Source organism: Pseudochaenichthys georgianus, chromosome 21 (genome assembly GCF_902827115.2).
Source record: "Pseudochaenichthys georgianus chromosome 21, fPseGeo1.2, whole genome shotgun sequence".
In the NCBI taxonomy this organism is placed as follows: domain Eukaryota; kingdom Metazoa; phylum Chordata; class Actinopteri; order Perciformes; family Channichthyidae; genus Pseudochaenichthys; species Pseudochaenichthys georgianus.
The window spans coordinates 39,191,729-39,202,324 of record NC_047523.1 but is presented as its reverse complement, the minus strand read 5'-3'; the positions used below and the strand labels follow the sequence as shown (position 1 = coordinate 39,202,324).

Here is a 10,596-nt window from a genome sequence, read left to right as displayed (position 1 = left end):
CAAGGTTATTCAGACTATCCAGGCAGCTAGAGCGGGATCCACCACAGCCTGTTACAGGCCAAAGTGGCTGGGATTCCAGCGATGGTGTGAGGAGCGGAGAATAGAGCCCCTATCTTGCACGTTGGGCTCTATTCTGTCCTACTTACAGTTACTGGTGGACAGGGGGCTTGCTCATTCCACAATTCAAGTTTATGCAGAAGCCATCTCGTCCTGCCATGAGGGATTTGCCATAGGCAGGCAGGGAGAGCCCTCCTCACTGTTTTCCAGGCACACTATTCATGAAGTAAGCGTGTCTGAGTGTGCCCTACCAGCCAGGTAAACGGTGGGTACGTATTGTAACCCTAGGTATATAAGCACAGGTGGAGCCCTCTACTCGGGGCCCTGTCTGTCCTATGCTGCTCGCTGTGTGTGTGTGTGTGTGTGTGTGTGTGTGTGTGTGTGTGTGTGTGTGTGTGTGTGTGTGTGTGTGTGTGTTAATGTAAAAGCTAAAGGAATGGAAAAAAAACATATTGTAAGATGCACATATTTACCATAATTTGTGAATTCCATGTGAAAAGTGACTGACACCCTTTCATTAATCCTTTACGAAGTAAATGGTTTTACTCTGTACAGGAACAAAGGGGGACAGCTAAGCATGACAGCAAGATGTTCAATACAATTGGTCAGATCTTCCTTTGAGTACCTTGGCATACGCTTTTCCTGGGCGGTTGAGCAACAGGATACCTTGATATGAAGAGGAGTTGATTATCTCTCAAGATTGAAGAGACATGTCTGCCAGAAACCTGAACAATGTCTAGAGCCTTTAATATTGCTGGGCAAATCTCATCCATACCTGGCGCTGTGATATTGGGATATGGTTAAAGCTTCCCTATAATCTTCCAACTTTTCATTATCATTCTGGATGTGTTTGGGAGCCCTTCAAAGTGCCTGACAGTATAAGAATATCAGCAGCTCTCCTGAGCTGAACAATCTGAAACCCTGTGCCCCTTTCCTGAGTCATCTGGGGGCTGCCAGACCTTTCTTGAGACTAACCAACAGTCAATCTCATTGGCCTTCCCAATCTCTTGCCTTCATGTCGTTTTGTTTGAAAATAACAACCAGGCCCAAAAGGCTAAATGACCTAACCCATTGTCTAGAAGCAAGTTGGCTTCATTGATCCTTTGACCATAACTCTGAGGAGCCACTCCCACAATGTAACTTATCAGCATGGCCCACTTGGTTTCAATACTTCACGAAAAATGTTAATCTTTTAAGATTCTTTACACCGTAAAACCACTCTTGATGAGACGGAAAAAGTGGCCGCCATAATCAAATAAGATGATGTCAATGCCGGGAATTACGAAAAAAATAAGTTGCTTGGAAGTGATGAAGACTGAGATGAAGATGACTGCAGAAAAGAAAGTAGAGCTTAGGGATTTCAGTCTTATCATGAGAGAAAGTAATAGTAGAGGCAGGCCAGATGAGAAGAGATATATCAGCTGCATAACGGAGAGCTTTGCCAGAACACAGCAGCTTCTCAACACGTCTCTCTACAGATGGAGACTTCCCTTCTCTGCTTTCCACAACTCGTCAACAGCTCCTGCAGGAAGCCTACGCCAGCTCAGTCAGATGTCCTGCTCGCTTACATCCTGCAGTCCTTCATCGCTCTGATCACTGCAGCTCTCAACCTGCTGGTCATCATCTCTATCTCCCACTTCAGGCACAGACAAACTTTCAGCTTAAGCTTGTATATGTTCATGACTTTTAGTGCTGTTTGTTGATACAAGCTATCATTGATAATTGTATTTATGGTGACATTCTTCCTTTCCAGGCAGCTCCACACCCCCACTAACCTCCTCATCCTCTCCCTGGCTGTCTCAGACTTCCTTGTGGGCCTCATTTTGATGCCTGTTGAAATCCTTTTAACAGAGGCTTGCTGGTACTTGGGTGACCTGATATGTGCTCTGTATTATATTGTTAATTTTATCATTACCTCTTCTACGGTTGGAAACATGGTGCTCATATCCATTGATCGTTATTTTGCTATTTGTGACCCTCTACATTACACCACCAGAGTAACTCTGAACAGAACAAAAATCTGCATCTGTCTGTGTGGATTTGCTCTGTTATCTATAATTGTCTTATTTTAAAGGACTTTCTGAGACAACCTGATTCACAGAATTCTTGCTATGGAGAGTGTGTAGCTGTTATTGACAATATCACAGGAGCTGTTGACTTAGTCGTTACCTTCATTGCCCCCATTACTGTTATCATAGTTCTGTATATGAGAGTGTTTGTGGTGGCTGTGTCTCAGGCTCGAGCCGTGCGATCTCATGTTATCGCTGTCACTATGCAACGTTCAGTTGGTGCAACTGCTAAGAAATCTGAGATGAAAGCAGCCAGGACTCTTGGTGTTGTTGTCCTTGTGTTTTCTAATATGTTTTTTTCCATAATTACACTCCATCCCTTATAGGCGAGGATATTGAAAACTGGTAGTTTCAACCTCAATTGTAATCTGGTTGCTGTATTTTAACTCTTTTCTGAACCCATTGATTTTATGCCTCGTTATACCCCTGGTTTTAGAAAATCTATCAAGCTCATTGTGACCCTGAGATACTTAAGCCTTGCTCGTCTGATTCTAAAATACTGTATTGACGGGCTGGGGTTGAGATATATTCTAAAAAACCTCTGTTCAGATGGACATATTGTTGCTATTGTTGCTGAGTCAGAATGCAATGTGAAATGGCTGAAGAAAGATTAGACATTATTTAATGTAGTAAAACATATGTAACTAAAAGATATTAAATAATTGAATACAAAATAAAACTTGAAAATATGACATTGTGTGGAAGAAGTAGAATTGTTTGACCTGTGTTGACTTCAGTTTGACCAGTATTCTGGTAATGAAATGTTCAATTGTTAATTTAGTAGACAATATGCAGTACAGACTGATTGAGTATGTCGTTGGCAGAAGGTGAGTGTGCAACTTCAAACAAAAAGACAGAGCTGTCGCGTGTGTGTGTGTGTGTGTGTGTGTGTGTGTGTGTGTGTGTGTGTGTGTGTGTGTGTGTGTGTGTGTGAGTGTGAGAGAGCGAGAGAGAGAGAGAGAGAAAAAGGGGAGAAGGTTTTCCTGACACATAACAGATTTGGTTCTCCAACACACTGACGATACAATATAACAAGAACAAAAATAAATCTTGTTGAGTGCTAACACATGTTTATTTACCAATGCTCATGATATGTACATGTACTGTCTGTTGCAATAATGACGGATTAAAATGAAGAAAAACATTCATAATATTTAGGCTGACAATAAGAATTAAAGCTTCAAGCAGCGATGATCGGGACCTCGCTAGGGCTGCTCGATTAAGGCAAAAATCATTATCACGATTATTTTGGTCAATATTGATATAACGATAATTAAATACGATTATTCATTGACTTTGAAAACATCAATTTATTGAACTTTAAAAAAAAAAATAGTAATTTGAACAGTATCTTTTCAACAGTTGATTACCCTGAACCTTAAGTATAATTCAACTGAAAAACCAATACAAATATAACAAAAATTATATATTCTAAAATTAATAAATACCAATAAAGAAAATCAACAAATATTTTGGGGCACACTTCCACAAACTACTGAACATAATAAATATAATAAAAATGTATTAGATTATTGACAAAGTATTCAGCTGAAGCCACATATTTTTCAACTTCCCCACGGCCTTTGTCATAAACTGAACATAATAAATATAATAAATAAAACTATTGGGGGAACCAGGGAAATCATACATCTGTTGGGGTCGCTAATACATTACCAACAACCATTAGTTTAAACACAAATAATGCATTTGTCAATCTAACGAGTATTATTTACGTTAACGAGGTAAATAGGCTGATAGAAAAACATGTTTTCCGAAACTACTACAAATCGTATTCTCTCTTGAATGACAATATGCCTGCACTTCACCTCCAAGGTGCGCATTCAATTATTGGCAATCTAGTCCTGTGAGCGTGCTGCGCGAGCAGAGAGATGTGTTATGGGGTGTGCGTATAGTTAAACCTTTCCATATTTAAGTTTGTGCCCATGTCATTAACACTCTACTGATCATAATTCCATTGTTGAGGTCGACTAGAATAGATTTATATTGTGCAATTTCCCAACTCACGTTGGTTTCTCAAACAGCATCTCTGTAAAGTGTGTGTATTCACTCTCTGTCCTAAACGGCTTGTTGGAGCTCCTGCTTCCTGTGAGCCCAGTGTGCTCCATTGTCGGGACGTTGCGAGGCTCGTTGCTGCGACAGGGCTTCCGGTCGCGATACAGCGAGAACAAGCTAAACCATCCCTGAGCACACACACACACACTCACAGCCGAAGTAAAAACAATAAGTGTGGCTTGATATTGAGTAAGGTTTATAACGCTGTGAGCATGGGTCTGCGGAGAGCATTTCTTCGCCATCCCAACTTAGCAGCTCGAAAAACGTTTACCCATTTAAACAGTCGTGGAAGATACCTTGTTTGTTTTAAACATCATAAATACACAAACAACAATGAATACTTACAGGTTGTGTACCCGAATCTCCCGCTGGGCCAAACAAAGTAGGAACAGCATCGTTCTTCAGTGCCCTACGCTGTACATATCCGGCATGAATCGCTGAAAGGTTTGGGAAGCTTTGTTCGTGAAAAGCTGGCAGAGGGTGGTGGCCTCTGGGTTTTCACACGTCACAGTGAGTAGCATGAAGCTGCAGCGTCGGAGACAACAGTTACAGGTCCCGCGTCACGGCGGCACGTGACGGAGCACGTTCACATGAATGTGAACGTCAACGCAGAGAATGTGAGTAATGTGAAGTGCTTTTACAGTTTTATTTGTTTAACATTAATAACAATTCCGGTGTCTTGAAATGAAGTGTGATTAGCTAACATTAACTATGATAGTGTTAAGGCAATACAAACAAACATCTGTTTGCTTATGATAGCTTCTAACCGTATTAAAGTCTCTAAAACAACTATTCGTTAGCTATAGCTTTCGGCAAAAGCATTACCAAAAGCATTAGCTTCGTTAGCATATTTGATCATTGGTTTAATGAAACTAGCGTGATTTTGGCAAGCCCAACTAGGTGTCATAGTTGAGTAATTGAATCACTAATTACAGTAAGAGTGTGAGTAATGTGAATCATGTTTTTTTTAAAGTTAACAACTATTCTGTTGTATTGAACAGCCATACAAGCAACAAGTGCTAAATGTAATCTGTTAGCCTATGATGACTCGCTGCAAAACCAACTGTTAACCATTTTGTTTATTTGTTTAATGAAACTGTATGTTATGGTTATGTTATTTGACAGAGGCTTTTATCCAAAGTGACTCACAAAAAACATAAAATAACCATAATTAACATTAGAATTTCAATACAAATAGTTACATAGTCAAGTTACATTACTTATTACAATTTAACAGGGTAATTACTCATCTGTAACCTAAAAAGTAAACTTCCCAACCCTAATGATTAATTATAGTTAGCTAATTAATTAAACTTCAACGGATGACAAAAGCATGTCAATATGTCCACTGCATTAAATCAGCAGTAGCCTAAGTTCTGTCTTCAGTGTAAATGCTTCTTTAATAGTCATTGTATTACAATTTGAATTCATTGTAAATAATCTTTACTGTGCTGACTGCCTGTTTACCGTTTATCAGACAGTGTCATCATGTTGACATGTTGTGTAATATTGCATGAGGTGTTTTAGTCAGTTATTGTTGAGATTATTAATGCATATCAATTGTGCACCAATGCCTTAGCCTATGCAATACTTTAGATGACGTCTTGTTCTTATTGTTTCAAAGGCATGGCCAAAGGTTTGCCTTCTGGACTCTGGAGGCCAGAAGCTTGCTGGAGGGAACCGTTCAGCCAATATTCAGAGTGCCACGACAGGTTATCTCCCTCGAGAGGGAACAGCAGACCCCGCCTCACCCCCAGTGAAGAAACAGCAGACCCCGCAATACAATAAATAAAAATGTATTCTGAACTGAAATGCCTCTCGGTCAAACTGCTTGTTTATCTTTTGCAGGCTGGTGCATGAACACACTAACAGTTGTTTTTCAGTAATCTAGCACCTCTTCGAAGACACCTTTGATTTATTAATAATAATGAAACCAGAATTATGATACTGTAGAAGGAACAGTGTTTAACAGTGTTGTTTTCTTTTGAATAATAATGAAACGAGAATTATAACCATACCCAAAACTAAATTAACAGTGTTGTTTATATGCATAAAAGACATAAAAGACTATATTTTTGAAATTCTCAACTAAATTAACAGAATGTATATATAAACATTCATGTGAACGTGCGTTGACCGTCACGTGACAGAGCACGTGACGCAGGACCTGTGTGTGCGGTCGTGACGCGGGACCTGTGTGTGTGGTTCTGTAACTGCGGTTCTGTAACTGCTGTCTCAGACGCTGCAGCTTCATACTATTGGTCACAGTACCCAGGAAGTAAACAATGGAAAATGAGAAATCTCCAACGAGGCGTTTTGGGGCAGCATAGACTGTGTTAGAGTTTTACTCTCTACAGGGTGTACTTTGAGGGTTTGTGACTCAGCAGACCGTTTACATGCATAAAAACCTTCATAACACACAAGGGGACGGGTAATAACCGGAAAAGCATGACATGGGACCTTTAAGCCTTATATGGCCCTTGTGAAAAAAAAAAATCCTATAATGCAGGTTGGCGCTTGTTCCTCTTGCCCCCTCTGGTCTTTTCTTTCTCGTTGTTTTTTTTCGCCTTGCCTAGACCACCTGTTTTTGGTTTAACTGCTCTTAGCTTTATTTCACTAAAAGCTCACTTTGTGCTAACTGTGACAGTACGAACAGACCACTATCACAGTTTGTCAAGGCGATAAAACACAAAGACGGAAAGTAAAGAAAGACAAGACGGAAAAAAATACATTTAACCTGTTAAGCCCTGAGCCTGTTTTTCAGGTCAAATGACATGCCCAGAACAAATGACTATATCTTCACTTCTAAAAGGGGTACATTAATAATCTTTTTTCTCAAAGCAATGATAAACCTGTGAGTTGGATGTAGATGAGTCAAAATCAATATAAATGTTTTTATTTAAAGTGAATTCAGATTAAACATAGTAGAACAATTTTGTTTCCGTCCAAAAAAAACCATTACTTATAGTGAAAAGCACCCTTGGATGATGGGAATAGTAGACTGAAAGCTTTAGGAATCCAAACTGTAACATATAATAAGTACCCTGTATCAAGATTGGATCAAAACAAGTGACATTTGAACCATTTTAGAGAGGTTTAGAAAAAGAAACCCACCTCTGGGGTCATTTGCTATATCTCTGGAACCCATCTGTCGATTTGAGATTGACACCTCTTTGAACCGTTAGAGCGCAATCGAATTGAGGGGAGGTTCCTACATCCATCTAAATATTACCATTGGTGAATGAGAGTGATGGCGCAGCCAGCAAGCCCAAAACCGGAAGCTCTCTTACACTCTATATGAAAACTCTGTTTATTGACATAAATATGATGATGGATTATCAGTAATCATTTCAAAGTGACACGAGACATTGGATTAACCTTCAGCAGCGTTATCTGCGTTGTGATGCCCTGGAACATATTTTGGATCAGAAAACAGCAAAGGTACGAGGTATTTGCCATTTTGGCCGCGTAAAGTGAAGATGTGTGTAGTCTTTCCTGGCTTTGCTGCTGTGAGTTTTGGTCGCGCAGTGATTAAACTTATACTCATGCAATCTGTGGAATCTCAGCTATGATACCTAGTTTGTGCAGATTGCATGAAGTATAAAAATATCTCTACCGTGAGTTCTGTGCTAAGTGCGTTAGCATTTTCCGCTTAGTGCTAATTCAGAGGCTTGGTATTACCCCGGTGTTTCGTTCTTCACATATTCTAAAATATTTGTATTAATTGTTTAAACATTTTTTTAAATGAACAAGGTACATATTATATAGTTGGTGTCAGTTAAATGTATAATCTACGATAACATATTGATAAAAATGGTTTTAAGATGTCTAAAGTTACAGATAAGTCACGTGTTTCCTGCTTGGGAAACTAAATAATAAAAAAAACTGACTGGTATGAATACTTTATAGCCCTTATTAGATTCATAAAGTCCTTAACCTGTTAAGCCCGATTTTCCCCGCCGGCAATTGGGGCTGAACGACCGAACCAAATATGGACCCAGCTGTTTTTTTTTTGACCTAGAGCTAAAGTACACTCTTCAGTGTATTCATTGTGAGTGGAGGAGAGCCTCGGCTAGAGGGGCCAAAGAGGCTGCCCTCAAAAAGGCACAAATGGAGGGTGGCCAACAAGCCATGGTTGAGGAGCTCGTTGCCTGAATGGCTAGGACTGTTTTCGGGCATCCCCGATTGCCAGCCTCCAGCCTCAGACCCTTTCTTGGAGTCCACATGGATGATGCTATGCAACTAGCCATGTTTAGGAGAGTAAACACAGCTGTCCCAATGAGGGCTACAGGATGGGATCAGTAGCATAATAATGAGTGTTGACGAAAACAGGTACTAAATAATACACTGTATCAAGTGCTGTGTGCCTTTGAGCTAGCCCTGCGTGTAAATTGACATATGTTTTGAAGGTGTGTATAAGTTCGCTTGACATTTTGGTAGAGCCCCCCCTGGACAAAAAATGCACCAGCCGCCACTGGTTACGAGTAAGAACAAATACATTGTCCGGTACCGGGATTAATAAAAGTTGTGAGGACAGGAGGCAGAGGCCGAGCACTGCAGACCGCAACTCTCTCTCTCTCTCTCTCTCTCTCTCTCTCTCTCTCTCTCTCTCTCTCTTCTCTCTCTCTCTCGCTACTCAGCATCCATGTGCGATTTGAGACAACGTTACCTGGTTGAAATTCACGCAATGCGCAGTGTTTAAATTATTCAACCAGACAGCGTTCAAAGGGAAGTATTTGAATTGAGACACAGCAAGGGACTCGCACCAACAAGCACGAGTGGTCGGCGCAGGTACAAACCAAATCACAAGCTCAGATTTTAACAAACACAGAGGGGTGTTATCTACATATTTGCTTCGGCTAATGCACTTTTTTAATGAATTGCAACTGCATAGAAAGTATAATTCATAAGTTTGTCTTTTCAGTGGAAGATGCAACTTCTAGGTTCACTATTTCATCTCCTCACAGAGATTGCATCATGTTTGATGTTTGGATCTACATCATATGTTTGCTTGGGAGCATGGAGGATGTCCTTTACACCTCTGATTGGGAGGATCCCTCTGAGATGAGAGTTTGAGATCATCTGACATGAACACAAGAAGGTGTGAATTCTTAATGAGAGCAATAACTATGTGCTGATGTTTGTTGGGTAAAGTTCCTGACAAAAAATCCAGTCTAATGGGCTTCATTAGTCAGGTTGAAAGGTGTGTGTGGTGTGTGTGTGTGTGTGTGTGTGTTGTGTGTGTGTGTGTGTGTGTGTGTGTGTGTGTGTGTGTGTGGTGTGTGTGTGTGCTGTGGTTTGTTAATGTAAAAGCTATAGGAATGAATACAAACATATTGTAAAATGCACAAATGTACCATAATTTGAGAATTCCATGTGAATTGTTAGGAATTCCTTGTCTCACCACGACGAGGCCACTGACACCCTTTCATTAATCATTACATTACATTTAGCTGACGCTTTAATCCAAAGCGACTTACAATAAGTGCATTCGACAAGAAGATACAAACTTGAAGAAAACAGAATCATATAAGTGCTTGTTAATAGTTCTATTGCTCAAAGTGGAGTCGAAAGAGATGAGTTTTCAGTCTGCGCCGGAAGTGTGTGTAAGCTTCCTGCTGTCCTGATGTCAATGGGGAGCTCATTCCACCATTTTGGAGCCAGGATAGCAAATCAACGTTTTTTTGTTGATGGGAACTTGGGTCCCCCTCGCAGTGCGGGTGGACAACACGTTCTCACTCCCAACCCGTCACATATTGACGGACGGTCAGGGCCCCTCCCCATCACTCTATTACGTACAGGGTACCCCTTGGAAGTCAGTTTTCAACGGGCAGGGCATCCCATAGACCTTCATAGACCTCCCCATAGCGTTGATAATAGACACCATGAGAACGCTCCCCAGCAAATGCTACCCCGACGGTCGGTTGTTATTGTCATTATTAATATAATAATTATTTATTTTTTTAATAGTCCACTCGATTTCGCCGATGTTCTTGTTACCCAGCTGGTTGGCACCTCTTTAAGCAGAAACAAAGGCTACATTAATGTATTAAATCGATATTAATCCATGTTTGTGTTGGGGAATTAATGGACGTGCCGTTGTGCGATTGCGCAACGCAAATACTTTACAAACTCTTTAACTACAACCCTAATTATATTTAAAAACATTTTAGAAGGCCTCACAAAATACTTTATCCATCCATCCATCCATCTTCTCCCGCTTATCCGTGGTCGGGTCGCGGGGGTAGCAGTTCCAGCAGAGAGCCCCAAACTTCCATTTCCCCTGGCGACATCAACCAGCTCTGACTGGGGGATCCCAAGGTGCTCCCAGGCCAGCGAAGAGATATAATCCTCCACCTGGTCCTAGGTCTACCCTTGGTCTCTTCCCAGCTGGACG

At 40.7% G+C, this 10,596-nt stretch overlaps 1 pseudogene; it reads left to right on the top strand.

Annotated features, from left to right (window-relative positions):
- Positions 1-1,535: 1,535 nt before the first annotated feature.
- LOC117467102 (trace amine-associated receptor 3-like) lies at positions 1,536-2,562 on the top strand (annotated as a pseudogene).
- The last annotated feature ends 8,034 nt before the right edge of the window (positions 2,563-10,596 follow it).